General features: G+C 38.1%; 1 non-coding gene across 1 annotated transcript; it reads right to left on the bottom strand.

Annotated features, from left to right (window-relative positions):
* Positions 1-468: 468 nt before the first annotated feature.
* Positions 469-575, bottom strand: LOC146406026 (U6 spliceosomal RNA). The gene has a single exon (XR_014832704.1). It is a non-coding gene; the product is annotated as a U6 spliceosomal RNA (small nuclear RNA).
* Between the last annotated feature and the right edge of the window lie 9,959 nt (positions 576-10,534).

Below are 10,534 nucleotides of genomic sequence, written 5' to 3'. Positions count from 1 at the left end.
ATGACTGAGTAATATTCCACTGTGTATATGTACCATATCCTCTTGATCCACTCCTCTGTCGATGGACATTTAGGTTGTTTCCATGTCTTGGCTATTGCAAATAGTGCTGCAATGAACATTGGAGTACATATATCTTTTCAAGTCATAGTTTTCTCTGGGTAGATGCCCAGGAGTGAGGTTACTGGATCAAATGGTAGTTCTATGTTTAGTTTTCTGAGGAATCTCCGTTCTGTTTTCCACAGTGGTTGCACCAATTTACAATCCCACCAACAGTGTAGTAGGGTTCCTTTTTCTCCACACCCTCTCCAGCACTTATTATTTGTAGATGTTTTGATGATGGGCATTCTGGCTGGTGTAAGGTGGTAGCTCAGAGTGGTTTTGATTTGCATTTCTGTAATGATGAGTGATGTTGAACATCTTTTTATGTGTTTTTTGGCCATCTGTATGTCTTCTTTGGAGAATTGTCTGAAAAATATGGAATGCTTCACGAATTTGCCTGTCATCCTTGTGCAGGAGCCATGCTAATCTTCTCTGTATTATTCCAATTTTAGTATATGTGCTGCCAAAGCGAGCACTACACAAAGTTTTTAATTAGTACATGGATATACTTTTCAATCATTACACTTTTTTCTTTATTTTTAACAGCCACCCTCACGGCACATGGAATTTCCCCTGCGAGAAGCAAATATGGCCCTGCCATATCCTTTAACCCATGCCCCAGGCCAGAATGAACTTGTGCCTCTGCAGCAATCCAAGCCACTGAAGTTGGATTCTTTTATTGATTGATTGATGTTTGATTGATTATCTTTTGTCTTTTTAGGGTTGCACCCAAGGCATATGGAGGTTCCCAGGCTTGGGGTCGAAATGGAGCTGTAGCTGCCAGCCTACACCACAGACACAGCAACGCAGAATCCGAGCCACATCTGCAACCCTCACCACAGCTCACAGCAACACTGGATCTCCAACCCACTGAATGAAACCAGGGATCGAACCTGCGTCCTCATGGATATTAGTTGGGTCTGTTAACCACTGAGCTATGACAGGAACTCCTGCATTTGGATAGATACTTAACCCACTGTGCCACAGTGTGAACTCCTAATCCTTATATTTATAGCTATTAGTCTTTGTATCTAGCTTAGAAAGGTCTTCCCATTACACAATTATAATTATGTTTACATGCATAGTTTTAAATCAAATATGTTTGAAACAATAGTTTCAAATAAATCTGGAAACTATTTTTGTGAATGATGTGATTTAGTTATTTAAGTTTGTTTTTAAGTAAATGAGTAGCCAATTGTCCTTTCCCTAGTGGCCTGATAAATAGTAGTAATTGTTGTTCTTTGTTTTACCAGGATGATAATGATTATAGATAACATCTTTTGCTTGATGATGAGGATAGTCTAATCTTTCAATTGTTTTATTTGAACTCAAAATTTAATCCTACTTATTTTTAAATAAGTAGATATTTTTACTACCCCCGTTTTACACATCAGGAAATCAAGAGTCAATGAGATTAAATAATTCTTCCAAGGTGACAAACAGTGTCGGACTCAGCCTTGAACCCAGTCATATTGGCTCCAGGATGCATGCTCTTAACTATAATACTGTTTTGATAATATTCTAAATTCCAGTAATAATGGTGTTTTTTTCTGCATTATCCACTCTGTTCATTGATCTATTCCTATGTTAATATATGCTATTTTGATTACAATAAATTCATGGACCATGTTGACATTGGGTAGGGCACATCCCCTCCTATTCATTTAAATCTTTACTTGTGTAGTTGTTTCCATTTTCTCTCTTAAGTTATCTCTAGAATTAGCTTATCAAGTTTTATGGAAATCCTGCTCTGATTATTTGACTTTATATATTTACTTAGAAAAATTCATGTTTTTATAATATTAGAGTATTTTTGAATAGGAACTAATCTGTCAATTGTAATTTTTTTTTTTTTTTTTTTTTTTTTTTGTCTTTTGTCTTTTTAGGGCCGCCCCTACGGCATATGGAGGTTCCCAGGCTAGGGATTGGATCTGAGCTGTTGCTGCCAACCTACACCACAGCAACTCCAGATCCGACCCGTGTCTGCGACCTACACCACAGCTCATGGCAATGCCAGATCCTACTGAGCAAGGCCAGGGATTGAACCCACAACCTCATGGTTCCCAGTCGGATTTGTTTCCACTGCGCCACAACAGGAACCCCAATTTTCTTTTTTTTCTTTTTTTTTTGTCTTTTTACCATTTCTTGGGCCGCTCCCGCGGCATATGGAGGTTCCCAGGCTAGGGGTCTAATCGGAGCTGTAGCCACCGGCCTACATCAGAGCCACAGCAACGCGGGATCCAAGCTGCATCTGCGACCTACATCACAGCTCACGGCAACGCCAGATCCTTAACCCACTGAGCAAGGGCAGGGACCGAGCCGGCAACCTCATGGTTCCTAGTCGGATTCATTAACCACTGCGCCACTACGGGAACTCCCCAACTCCCCCAATTTTCATTTCTTTAAATGGTCCTTAACAATGTTTTTGTTGTTGTTGTCAATATGATACTGCACTTGTGTTTTGGCTTTATTTTCAGGTATTACAAATATTTGTTTCAGTTTTAAACAGCATATTTCTCAACTGTATTTCCCAATTCTTTATTCCTATGTATGAAAACTACAATTAGTTTTTGTTTCTGCCATGTAGCTGAATGAGGTTGTAAATTTTTATTGTTTTTCATTACTGTTTTAAATTTCTTATAGAAATGAAGAATATGAAAGCCTTTTGAATTTCCTTTAGAAATGAAGAATATAAAATTGCTTTTTTATAAATTATTTATTTTTTAAATGATTTTTATTTTTTCCATTATAGTAGGTTTACAGTGTTCTGTCAATTTTCTACTGTACAGCAAAGTGACCCAGTCACACACACATATACATATATATATACATTCTTTTTCTCACATTATCCTCCATCATGCTCCATCACAAGTGACTAGATATAGTTTCCAGTGCTATACAGCAGGATCTCGTTGCTTATTCACTCCAAATGCAGTAGTCTGCATCTATTAACCCCAGATTCCCAGTCCATTCCACTCCCTCTCCCTTGACAACCACAAATCTGTTCTCTAAGTCCATGAGTTTCTTTTCTGTGGAAAGGTTCATTTGTGCCACATATTAGATTCCAGATATAATTGCTATCATATGGTATTGTTACACAAATGAATAAACATTCTTTGAATCTACCCATTCAAGGAATTAAATTTTATGGATTTTGAGCTAGTCAATGTGGGTGTGAACCAGTTTTCTTCACTTGAATGATTTTTTCTTTGCTTTCCTTTTTTTTTTTTTTTTTGGCTTTCCTTTCCCCTTTTCATGAAAAAGTCTAACAAAAAATGATATGCCTGTTTACACTGTTCTGATAATCTCAAATCCTGCTTACACAACTACAGAGTACCTGACAAAGTGAAAACATTAGCATTGGGCCGTGATTTTTTTCATTACGTTTTGTCAACCTCAGCATCTTTAAAAGGCAAAAACTTCATAATATGAATGTCACTGATGGCCTGAGACAAACAAAAGGCTATTTTATTTAAGGTACTTCACCTACACACACACACACACACACACACACACACACACACACACACACACACGTATGCTACCTAAACATATAACTCTAAATTATGAAAAAATTAGCAAAGCAACAACCTACTGTAAGCCATTCTAAGAGAAATGCCCCATTTTGACACAAAGTATCTTGCCAAAAGAGGACAGAACTAGCATAATAACAGCTTTTAGTGGTATAGAAAAATATGCTAACTTTGCAGAATGCTTCAAATTCAACAGTATTTCCATACACTGTTTTTTTTCAAAATAGGTATAACCAAAAGATAGCACTTTAAATCAGAAATATGTCAGAGCAAATTAAAGTAACATGCAATGCTTGATAAAGGCATCTTTATATCACACATCTCACGATTGAGAGAAATTGTACAGAATATGTGGAAATAGTACAGTGGCTTGATTTAAATTCTAAGAATTGAAATTAGGGAACAAGTTTTTGACTAATTCTTTAAACATTTAGTGGATTCTTATTTTGGGATGCTGTATTGCTGTGTGTGTGTGTGTGTGTGTGTGTGTGTGTGTGTGTATTTTTCAAAAAGGAGGAAATTTTCTGGACTTTAGGAAAGACTCTTTTACCCTTCCCCACTCATTTTCCAAGTGTTTTAAAGTAGAATAAGACATTTTATAAATTACAGCTATATTTTACAAAGTTTTCACAATATTTGGTCTTTATAAAGTTCAGAGGAATCTAAATGAGATGAAGTTTCTGCTTTCAGGTTTACCTTCTAGAGTATAACTAATGCATAATTCCAAGGAAACATAAACCTAGATGAAAAATCAGACTAGTGCTGATTCTATGCAGATGTTAAGGACACTTACCAGAGAGGCATTTAGTTAGGGAAAACCTTAAGGAAGAGTGAAACCTAAGCTGGCCTTGATAAAGAACTGCAGATTTGACCTATTTATTGAATTCCCCTGGCAGGCTGTGATCTATTTCTGCCTTAATTCTGCTTTATTGTTTCAATTTTTTTCATTGAACTTTCACTGAACTTTTAGCATATGTTATAAACTTCTTGAGAATAAGAGCTGCGTCTTGTTTATTGCTATTTCCTACTCTGTCCCAATTCACTATTCTTTGCTCACAAAAGCTTACTTATCCATAAAATTGGCATATTTGAATTAATATTGCTGTTTTATCACAAATGCATGCATTCTTCTCATATAGATTGTTTAGAATGCATGGGACCATGTCTTACATACTTTTATGTCCTTTTCAGTTTTTAGAATGAGTTTTTGCAAATTTTGAGTGCTTAATAGATATTCTCAATTGAATGGGGATGTTGCAAATGGGAAGAGGAATCTAAGCAGAGGAAATGAAAGATATAGACTAAGGCAAGGAAGGATACCCAAGTGAAAGACGTAGAATCTTTCTATTAATAAGTATTTGGGTATTTCCTGCAGTTTTTCAATATCATTTAGTAATAACTCATCTTTCCAGTTATTTAGTTCAAAATTCTTGACTCCTTTTTTTTCCCTTACATATCCTCTTAAGCAATCAGATGGTCTTAGCTGGAAACACAAAATAATTTCTGAATAGACCCATTTCAGAATCTCTCGCTGCTATCAGCACAATCCAAAGGAAAATTACCCCTTCCCTGAAAGGATGTCCCTGCTTCTACCCTGATTCTCTTTCCTTTGTAAGTAACGTCCACATGGTGACCAGAATGATATTTTCAACTGTAAGTCAGAACACGTTGCCCTTCTGCTCAACCCTTAAGCTGGCCTGGCCTGTCTCCCAGAGCAGAACTCATATACAGCATGTATCTGGCTCCCACATTTTCTGCCCTGCCCTTGTCCCACCCTCCCCTTTCACACTGACCTCCTTGCTCCTCAAACATGACATGCACACTCATGACTTTTGATTTTTGAAGCATTGTTTCTCTACATCTTTTTTCTTTTTCATTGTCTTTCTTTCTTTTTTTTGTGTGTGTGTCTTTTTAGGGTCATACCTGTGTATATGCAAGTTCCCAGGCCAGGGGTCTAATTGGAGCTGCAGCGGCTGACCTACCCCACAGCAAGGCCATATCTGAGCCTCATCTGCAACCTACACCACATCTCTTGGCAATGCTGAATCCTTAACCCATTGAGTAAAGCCACGGATCAAACCTGCATCCTCATGGGTCTTAATGAGTTTCGCTACCACTGAGTCACAATGGGATCCACACCGTTTCTCTTTTGTTAAGAATGCTCTTCATTAAAATAGCCACTTGCCTCACCTTCATTAAAATAGCCACTTGCCTCACCTCTACTACTCATCTCATCATCTTTTTTCATTTCTTTTCTTTTCTTTTTTGCTTTTTAGGGTAACACCTGTAGCATATGGACCAGGTTAAGGGTGAAATCGGAGCTGCAGTTGCCAGCCTACACCACAGCCACAGCAACACTGGATCTGAACCTCATCTACGACCTATAGCACGGCTCACAGCAATGCCAGATCCTTAACCTACTGAGCGAGGCCAGGGATTGAACCTCATCCTCATGGATCCTAGTCGGATTCCTTACTGCTGAGCCAAAATGGGAACTCCCCAGGTCTTTTTTTCCAATGTCACCTTCTCAGTCCCAATATTCTGACTACTTTATACAAACTTGTGTACATTCAACAGTCTCTATTTTTCTTACTGTGCTTTTTTTCCCTCATAGCACTTATCTTCTTTGAACATATTTTGTATTAATTGATTTTTTCCTGTCTTCTTCCTCGCTCTAGAATGGGAACTCCAAGATGGTATAGCTTTGTTTTTTTTCACTGTTCTATCCCTCGGACCCAGGACAGAAGACCTTAGTAAGAACTCAAAAATGTTTTTACTTATTTGAGTGAAAAAAAATTTGAGTGCAAAATTAATGCGTAAGTAAATAAGAATTCATGAAGCTTTCAAATGTCAAAACAGAGTTTTTGTTGTTTTTGTTTTGTTTTATGGCTGCTCCCATGGCATATGAAAGTTCCCAGGGCAGGGACTGACTCCAGGCTGCAGTTGCAACCTAAACCACAGCGGCTACAATGCTAAATTCTTTAACCCACTGCACCAAGGGCCAGGATCAGGAGCTGCTGCAGAGACAATGAAGGATTCTTAACCTACTATGCCACAGCAAGAAGCCCATAAAAGAGAGTTTTGCTTTAATATAAAAATCAACAGAGATATGCTATGGATACTTGAAGAAGGGAGAAGAGGTTACCTGTAGTCAGAGAAAGGATAAATCTGAGGAAGATAAAGAGCATAAGGAAAAGATTGATGTAATCCAATCTGAGATCATTGGTTTAGGAAAAGAGTTATAGGAATGGAGAAAAAGTAATGAATTCAAAAGAGACAAAAGGTAAATCAACTGAATTAACGATATTGAGTGGAGGGAAGTAGCATCTCACAGACATTCTTAGTAATGCTGTGATCTCAGAAAGCTAGAAAATGTTGGGTCATTTTCTTTTCTTTCTTTCTTTTTTTTTACTTTTTAAAATATATATAATGATTTTTATTTTTTTCATTATAGCTGGTTTACAGTGTTCTGTCAATTTTCTACTGTACAGCATGGTGACCCAGTTACATGCACATGTATAGATTCTTTCTTCTCACATTATCTTGCTCCATCATAACTGACTAGAATAGTTCCCAGTGCTACACAGCAGGATCTCATTGCTTATCCATTCTAAAGGCAATAGTCTGCAGCTATGAACCCCAAGTTCCCAATCCATCCCGCTCCCTCCCCCTTCCCCTTGGCAACCACAAGTCTGTTCTCCAAGACCATGACTTTCTTTTGCATGGAAAGGTTCACAGCTTCATTTGTGCTGTATATTAAATTCCGGATGTAAGTGATATCATATGGTATTTGTATTTCTCTTCCTGACTTACCTCACTCAGTATGAGAGTCTCTAGTTCCACCCATGTTTCTGCAAATGGCATTATTTTGTTCTTTTTTATGGCTGAGTAGTATTCCATTGTGTGTGTGTATGTGTGTGTGTATAAGATTGTGATATATATACACACACCACATCTTCCTAATCCAATCATCTGTTGTTTCCATGTCTTGGCTATTGTGAATAGAGCTGCAATGAACATGCGGGTGCATGTGTCTTTTTCAAGGAAAGTTTTGTCTGCATATATGCCCAGGAGTTGGATTGCTGAGTCATATGGTAGTTCTATGTTTAGTTTTCTAAGCTACCTCCATATTGTTCTCCATAGAGGTTGTACCAGCTTACATTTCCACCTACAGTGCAGGAGGGTTCCCTTTTATCCACACCCCCTCCAGCATTTGTTATTTGTGGACTTATTAGTGATGGCCATTCTGCTGCTGAGAGGTGGTATCTCATGGTAGTTTTGATTTGCATTTCTCTAATAATCAGTGATGTTGAGCATTTTTTCATGTGCTTGTTGGCCATTTATATAACTTCCTTGGAGAAATGTCTCTTCAGATCCTTTGCCCATTTTTCCATTGGGTTGTTGGCTTTTTTGCTGTAGAGTTGTATAAGTTGTTTGTATATTTTAGTGATTAAGCCCTTGTCAGTTGCATCATTTAAAACTATTTTCTGGAGTTCCCGTCGTGGCGCAGTGGTTAACGAATCCGAGTAGGAACCATGAGGTTGCGGGTTCGGTCCCTGCCCTTGCTCAGTGGGTTAACGATCTGGCGTTGCCGTGAGCTGTGGTGTAGGTTGCAGACGCGGCTCGGATCCCGCGTTGCTGTGGCTCTGGAGTAGGCCGGTGGCTACAGCTCCGATTCAACCCCTAGCCTGGGAACCTCCATATGCCTCGGGAGCGGCCCAAGAAATAGCAACAACAACAACAACAACAAAAAGACAAAAAGACAAAAAAAAAAAAAACAAAAAACAAAACAAAACAAAACAAAACAAAAAACTATTTTCTCCTATTCTGTAAGTTGTTTTTTTGTTTCCTTTTTAGTTTCCTTTGCTGGGCAAAAGCTTGTAAGTTTGATGAGGTCCCATTTGTTTATTTTTGCTTTTATTTCTGTTGCTTTGGGAGACTGACCTGAGAAAATATTCATGAGGTTGATGTCAGAGAATGTTTTGCCTATGTTCTCTTCCAGGAGTTTGATGGTTTCTTGTCTAATATTTAAGTCTTTAAGCCATTTTGAGTTTATTTTGGTGCATGGTGTGAGGGTGTGTTCTAGTTTCATTGATTTACTTGCAGCTGTCCAGGTTTCCCAGCAATACTTGCTGAAGAGACTGTCTTTTTCCCATTTTATGTTCTTTGCTTCTTTGTCAAAGATTAATTGACCATAGGTGTCTGGGTTTATTTGTGGGTTCTCTATTCTGTTCCATTCATCTGTATGTCTGTTTTGGTACCAGTACCACACTATCTTGATTACTTTAGCTTTGTAATATTGCCTGAAGTCTGGGAGAATTGAGCCTCCTGCTTGGTTTTTGTTCCTCAGAATTGCCAAAGCAATTCTGGGTCTTTTGTGGTTCCATATAAATTTTTGGATTGTTTGTTCTAGTTTGTTGGGCCATTTTCAACAAGGAAGAAGGTGGGAAGTCAAGCTGGTTTGGAAGAGATGACACTGCTATTATAGGAAAATAGTGATGGTTTATTAAGAGTTTTTAAAAAATCATTTTGAAACCCTTGTACTTTTTATTACAGTGATGTAGAAGATTAATGAAAACATATTTTTTATAGTAATGCAAGACATTTTCAAAAAATTCATATTTTATTTTTTACGTTTTACATTGTTCCTCTACACATCAGACAGAAGTATTTGACCTGCATACTAGTCAACACAGGATTTTGTACTGCTCATAGTTAATTTAGGGTATGTTCCTGCTGGGTCTAAAGGAGTCATGAAACTAACAGATGAGTTCCCAGGTTCTCTCTGACCTATTCCTCAGCAGGGTCCCCATTTTAGGACTCTGCTTTCATAGGCAGCACATTAGCATAAGCGATCTCAAGAACCTATGTTTTTCTACTGAGATGATGCATAAGAAATAAGGAGAAAAAGTGGGGAGGGGAGAGAGAGAAAGAGAGAGAGAGATACTTACATTGGTTTACTGCTTTGAGATTCTGGGATAGAAACCTATTATTTTCTACTATTTCCTTTAGTCTGGAATTTCTGAGAGTGTAAGTACCACAAAATATATAGTTATTCCATTAGTTTTTAAGGGGGAATTAGGACCACTATAAGTTCACAGAATAAAGTGATACAACTTACCTATGCCCCAAAACTATTGAAATCTTCAGTAGCAGAATGTTTGGGAAAGCTGAGCCACCCAAACTTTTAGGACTGAAGTGTGGTGTTAAGAGGTAGCATCCATATGCCAAGTGCTGGGCATTTCTGGGGAAGCACATCCTTCCAAAATTTTTACTTAGTCCTAATGGGTTACAAGCCTGGAACTTATTCTCCTTATTTTACCTTTCACCATCTTTGTTTGCACTTTTTCCCTTTTGGTATTTTATAATCATTATTATTATTACTAAATACAGAGGGAGTTAGACAATCAAATTATGACTTGGCTATACTTTTGAATGAACGGAATGAATGACCACATGGATTAACAAGAATTCCTTTGGTTAAAGTGATGATAAACCAAATCAAACTAGCTGGGGGAGTTTACTGTGAGGACTTTCTGTTTCAAATGTAATTGGACAAATGTGACTCTCAACACTTTGGACATGAACACTGCCAGGACTCTCTCAGCCTCTTGTCTCTGTGTCTCTGCTTTTCAGCTGCATTTTTCCTTACTCAAGGCCAGCTCCTGCCCTGCTTCCCCAGCACGTACACCCTACATCTTGCTGCTCCCTTTACCAAGGAGGGACTGGCTGGCTTTTCCTAATTCTAGTTTGAAAAAAAAAGCCCAGGAAAGTATTGTGAGTTGCTCTTTTTAGGTCATAGGCTCACTGTTGGTGTGGTCTGCCAAGGCCAAGAGCCATGATTGCAAGTTCTGCAGGAGGAGAGTCTTTTGTCATTTCCTGGGTGAGGAAACTGAGGCACA

The sequence above is a fragment of the Sus scrofa genome, chromosome 1 (genome assembly GCF_054392235.1).
Source record: "Sus scrofa isolate SSC_HxYL_T2T_F1_AM1 chromosome 1, Sscrofa_HxYL_maternal_Yorkshire_Landrace_v2.0, whole genome shotgun sequence".
In the NCBI taxonomy this organism is placed as follows: Eukaryota; Metazoa; Chordata; class Mammalia; order Artiodactyla; family Suidae; genus Sus; species Sus scrofa.
This window is presented reverse-complemented; position numbering and strand designations above follow the sequence as displayed.